Source organism: Egretta garzetta, unplaced genomic scaffold, assembly GCF_000687185.1.
Source record: "Egretta garzetta isolate BGI_Z169 unplaced genomic scaffold, ASM68718v1 scaffold474, whole genome shotgun sequence".
NCBI lineage: Eukaryota > Metazoa > Chordata > Aves > Pelecaniformes > Ardeidae > Egretta > Egretta garzetta.
In genome coordinates, this window is record NW_009259524.1 from 1,584,683 (window position 1) to 1,591,004 (window position 6,322).

Consider the following 6,322-nt stretch of genomic DNA (forward strand, 5'->3'; position numbering starts at 1 on the left):
TAAAAGTAGGGCTTTTCTTGGCTTTGCAGTACGATTAAACATATTGTTTTGTATCTGAATATGGTATTTAAAGTATGTATCTTAAATCATCACCTTTTATCGGTCTCTTTATTCCAAGACACTTAGACTGGAGAATCAAACTTTTTGGAGTATAGTGACAGCCATTGTTCAAGACAGTGGTATGTAGGGTATGAAGTTGGTTTTTTAGTAGAATTTGGAATATGTAGATGGTTAACCAGCTAAGATGTTATTAGTTCACTTTTTGAAAAGGAAATTTAAAATTTTGCCTGACTTGACTCATTGTGGGTAACTGTAGTGCTCTGATGGAGTCATCTATTAAACTAAAGAACACTCCTGTGTGGGGGAATTGAAGGTCCAGTAGAAGCAGCCCTTAGTTTACTTAATATTTCTTTCATAATCTCTGAAGTTCTGCTTGCATCTATAATGTGATTAATAACATTTCACCGGAGGGCAAGGAGGTAGCAGCAGTCTGGTCCTGTTTGCATCAAGAATCGTCTGTGTCATTACATGGAACTAGTTTGAACATACAGTTTGAGGCTTGTATTTCACCACTAGTAAATAGTGATGATCATCTTAGGTGTGCATGTAATAGCCTGGTACATAATGGAATACAGTTTGATAAATGTAGTTTCCATATTTTTATTGGCACTATGCTTAATATATTTTATAGATTATGTTTAGAAAATCTGTTTGTAACTAACTCTGATCTTTTTCTTTCCAAAGATGAGCAAGATAAGCACTGAAATTATATCCATGTCTCTGCATTCTGTAAAAAAAAAAACCAACCAAACAAAAAAAAAATCGATTTGTGCCCTCTGCGTATTGCTGATCTTTTATAGTGTCTTGAGGAACGGGACATTATTTAAAAAGAGGAAGTTAGGTCTACCACAGAGGAAGCATTATATTATGGATTAAATGCTGTCCTTGTCGTCTTCGAACCACACTTTTTCTGCTGTCTTGCTACATGCGTGGTTTTTTTTTCTTTATACAGTCTTCCAGTTCTCTAGTTGAGTTGCAGACAAGTAGTTTTGAAAGTTGTATGTGTAGCTCTCTTGTCCTCTTTTTGAGTATTGGTCTTGGAATGTTTGCTTCTGAAATGCTGCTTGATTTGAAACTGGATAGGTAGAAAAATCCTTTTTTCTGTGCTCAATTCCTTCCTGTACTTGGGCTTATGTTTGCGTGCATGCTCTTAAGTTTTGTTGGCTAGAATTGTCCCACAGGAGATATTACATCCACTGAGAACTAGACAGAATACTCTTCTTGGTGTTTCTCATCTCAAAATGCATGCGGAGGGAGGTTGGATAGTATAATCAGCTATGCTAATCCTGTGCTTCATGCATATTCTCCTCAGCTGGGAGAAATTCTTCAGATGATGCAAAAGAATTGAAAAAGTGGCTGAGAACTTGCTTTCTGTGACTTGACTGCATTTTTTAAAATATACACTGTCAGGGAATAGTAGAGCTGGAAAGAGGTACTGTTAGAATTGACCTTGCTACTTAGCACAGAAGGCTGTGAATGATTCCACAGATACATTGCTCTTTTAATTGTTTTCTTCTGAGAGAAGGTTGTAACATCAGATGAAAAGTTGAGACCAGGAATAAAGAAGGTCTTCAGATGCATTGCATTTTTTTCACAGGTATTTCTTCATAAATGGTGTTGTGGGGCACACACTGGCTTGTTGATTGAACTGTTTCATCTCCAGATCTCGTAAGTGGGTGCACTGAGGCAGTGGCACAGAAATAGTGCTGACAGCCAGGCATGGATTCCTGGTAGTCATACTCAGCGATATTGCCACGGGACCATAGCCAGTCAGTTCCCTTAATAAGTGTGAAGGTCCACTGGCAGCTCTGACAGAACAGCTGCAACTGATGTTATAGCATACTAACACCTGGTTGTTAACTCATTCACTGCTGATCGTTCTAGCAACTGACCAGGAAATAATGCGTTTTGGCTAGTTTCTTGACTAAAATTTCCTTGTGTACCTTGATCACTAGTCTTTTGAAGAGCCGTTATTACACTAACTTTGCACTGATCACGGTTTTGTCAGGCTTTTGCTACACTGCTGTATATTTAGGCAATATCAGAATGTGAGGTTAAGATTTTTGAATACTGTTGAACAATAAAAGGAGAGCAAAACAAAATGATCCATATCTTCAACTTTCTGTATGTTCAGTAAAACTGAATTGTTTGTATGACTTCCTTCAATGTGATGGGAAAATTGCCCAGGTAATTGCTTACTTATTTATTCTACTTATATGTATCATCCTTCAAAGCGTGTTGCAGGATTTCTGTCAGATGCAAAAGAGTGTTTTCAACAAAATGCCAAATCCAGCTGTATGAGAACAGAAGTTGCTTCAGCTTCATCCGCATAAATTAAAACCTACCTTGTGTATAAGTAGCTTAATCCAAAAAAACCCAACCTGATCCAAAAACCTAACTATGTTCTGTGTGGAAATGTTCTGAAGACTTATTTTTATTGAGACTTAAGTATTTGAGGACTCTTAATAATGGATTATGTTGGTAATACTACCTGCCTCTTGTCTAGTGCTTTTTATGAGCAAGTGTGCAAAAAGTATGCTGGTGTAAATAAAAGTAAAGTTTTTTCCTTTCTAACTTTCTGACCTCTCTAACACAGTTGCAGCTGGAAAGTGGTAGCAGTGAGTACTAGGAATCCATCCTTGGTCCATGTGACCAGCAATGTTTAGCACTGCAGCAACAGCATGTGTGGCAATCTTTCCCAGCCTTCTTTCACTGACTTTTGGGCTTGCTTTTCTTTTTCCTACAGAAGGTAGGCTTTTCTCATTTGTTTTTCTTTACTTGAAAAGGGGGGTGTGGGGTCTCATGGTTTGTTTTATGTTGCCGTTTGTGGTTTTTGGTCTGTTCTGGTTTTGTTGTTTCAGTGGCTTTTGGGTTTTGTGGGTTGTTTTGTGGATTCTGGTTTTTTTGGGGGGGTTGTGTGTGTGTGTTTTTTGTTTTTTTTAAGAAAAAGTTTTTTGTTTTTCTTTCAGTCTTTGACTTCTAAAATTAAATTTTAAATGGCATACTGTCTTTTGTATGTGTGTAACATTGTCAATTCCAAATGCACTATTGTAAGTCTAATACTTACTGACTTCTTAACACTGCTCCTTCTTTATGCTATCACTTCCTCTTGGAAGAAGACAGCCTAATTTGTTTTAGATGAATCAGAAGACTTATATGGAGAAGCTTGGATTTTCTGACTTTGCATATACAAATTTCTTGGATTGTCTGCTGCACTCTGCAGATAGTTTAGTCTTAACCTCTTTCTTATGATGGGAGAGAGAGATCTTCTGGCTCCTTTCAGTACTTGACTTGAGAAGGGAGTGATGACGTGTTTATACTTATGTGGGAGCTTGCATCAAGAAATCTCTAGTACCATAATGAAGTGATTGGAATTAGTCACTTCAGCAGTTTTAAAGGCTTTTGCAGGACTTGACAGTGAGAAAAGCCTAATTTATCGAAGTTAATTTTATTCATAATAAAAATTTAAAATGCTTTGTTAATATCTTTCATCTAATTCTTTTATAGCATGACCTATGAACTGAACTTGTGTGTGATTTCTGTGCTTAGACGTGTTGCTGTTAACTAGATTTATTTAATTTTTTTATTTATATCCTGAAGTTATATTGGATGTGGCATCTGAAATATTTTACATAGTGGTGTCAACAACCATAGGGTTTTTTTCTAAACTTTTCTTTTGTACTTTATTAAATATTTGGGTCATCCTTGACCTGATTTGAAGTCTGATTTTTTTGTCCCACCCCAACCTGCAAAATCAATTTGGCAATCAACTTCTCTCTGTTCCAATTTATACAGAAGTGTATATAGATTAAATGTGTCAGAAATGCTCCAGGACTATTAAGCCTAGATATATAGCTCAGATGTTGGTGGATATTTTGATGTTTTTTTATGAAATGATTTGGTATCATTTGACCTGGTTTAAAACCTGTTGTTTTTAATTGTGTCAAATTTTTTCAGCCATTGAGTCACAAATAACATAATTCAATCTCTTATTCCTCTCCTAATACATCTATGTGATATGAAAATTCAGATGCCTTGTCTCTCTTACTTCCTCTATTACTTTATCTTAAAGGCCCGAAGTTAACTCCCCGCATTTATGCATGGTACCAACCAACTTGTCTTTTATCGGACTGCAGTGTGAAGACCCATCTTCCTCATGAAACATTTTCATCTGAAGTCTAGTGTGGCACAAGCCTTGTTATATCACTAGAAGTCTTCCTGAAAAGCATTTAAGAACGTGTTCTTGGATGCTAGCCTTAAGATCAAAACCCACTGATCATATTCTGAAAATGTTTTACTGAAGTTAGACTACCCATTTTAAAATTAGATTTCATTATGTTTGTTGGTTTTAATGTTGTGTCATGCTAGTTGAAAAGCTGGAGTTCTACCTTGCCGTAATTTTCCAGCTTTTAAGAAGTTCCTTGTTTGTTTTGATGGACAGGAACCAAACAGTTTCTTTACAGTTTTAGGTCTACGTTTATTATTGAGTAGAAGGAGAAGGAAGATTAATGTCAGGGGATACCTTGACAAAAGAGCTGCATTTCTAGCTATAGGACCATGTTCTCTACCTATCCCTCTGCGTGTTTTAGAGAGTCAAATGAACAACCCGCTGTTGATGTAAATGAGCAAGATGAGATGCCCTAACCTGTTTGAATGCACTTTAACATGCTTTTTATGAATGAAAAGGTGAAGAAAAAAAAAAAAAAAAAAAAAAGGGGGGGGGGGGGGGGCAGGGAAACCCCCCCCCCCCCCCCCCCCCCAAAAAAAACCAAAACAGAAAAAAGCAGAGGTGGTGATTTAATAGTAAGAGCTGTAATACCTCATCTTTGAGGCAGAATGACATCTCTAATTCTGAAGGGTGAAGATGGATGATGTCCATCACCTGTATAGATTTCAGGACCTCCAAAGCAGCAGCTCCATTTCATTCCAGTGTTTTCCTCCTGCTGATGGAAACAGATATGTGGCACTATCAAATGCAACATTCCTTTACAGTCTGGACATGGTCCCTGTCAGAACTTATTCATAAATAAATACACACAAGGAATTTAATTATCTATTTTAGTAATTATAATCTCCCTTTACAGCAGAGATGTGTTGCGATGCAGGGCAAATGTGCAGAAAGCTCCTAGTGGAATGAAATTTATAACTCTGCAAAAATTTTTTCCTTTTTTGTCTTGTAAACGTGTTCTGATTTGTCACAAGCTGGCCCTTTAAGGTGTGCTAGCCTGTACCTCCTATTAGCAAAACTAAATCCTTTGGAAAGATAATAGGAAGAAGTTGCCAGCAAGGCTTAGACCTGCATGAGTGTTTAGAGGTCTGAAGGAAGATAGAAAACCAATAAAAGCCATAAAATAATTTTTTTTAAGCTTCATTGTAAATACTTTCATGGTGCTGCTTTTTTGATTTAATTCAGCTTGAGATAGAGAACTAAGATTCAAGCGTAATAATATTTTCTACAATAAATTAAACTAAAAAAAAAAAATATTTTCCAGTGGATTCACACCTCACTGTTAGTAATCTGAGGAAATCACTGTAGGCTATGCATCTGCATAAACTTTTTCTTAGGGAAATAGACAAACACAACTTGGAAATTATTTTACTTTTAAATATTGAGGTGCTTATGAATTAAGACGCTTATTGTAATGTGGCTTTTAAACTGGTCACTGTCACCTACATTTTAAATAGCTACTTTTGCTGGTTTGCGGCTTATTTTGGCTACAGCAAATTAATGCGGATCAGTTCTTTCTTGCCAACCCTTGTCCTTAACAAGATGTGAATGTGGTCCAAGTAATTACCATTTCTAGTGTCACAAATGACATTCCTTATACAGTGTGGTCAACTCAGTACAGCTGCTTTAGCAGTAAAAATAGTCATTGTGGTACACATTCCCCTTTTAGTGTTGTGTTCTGTAGTTTATTCATCTGTCTCAGTCTTTAGAGAGGTCTTTATACCAAAGAAGATATTTTTGAAGAAACAAAAATAATTGTTCTTTTGGGATGTTCAGAGAAAAACTTCGCTCTGAGGCTTGCCAAGTTGTTACACAGCTGTTAAGATGATATAATGGGGTTTTGTTTGACTAAGGTTGTAAATACGAACTTCCTTCCTTCTGCATTTGTAGTGAATCTATCTGTATGCAGAATTTGTGATAAATCTCTTCCAAATTTCTGTTGAGGGACAGTACCTATGAAGTGCTTAGAAACTTCAACATGCAGTTTGTATTTGCTGATGAAATGGGTGACCTAATTTTCTATGAACTAGATAT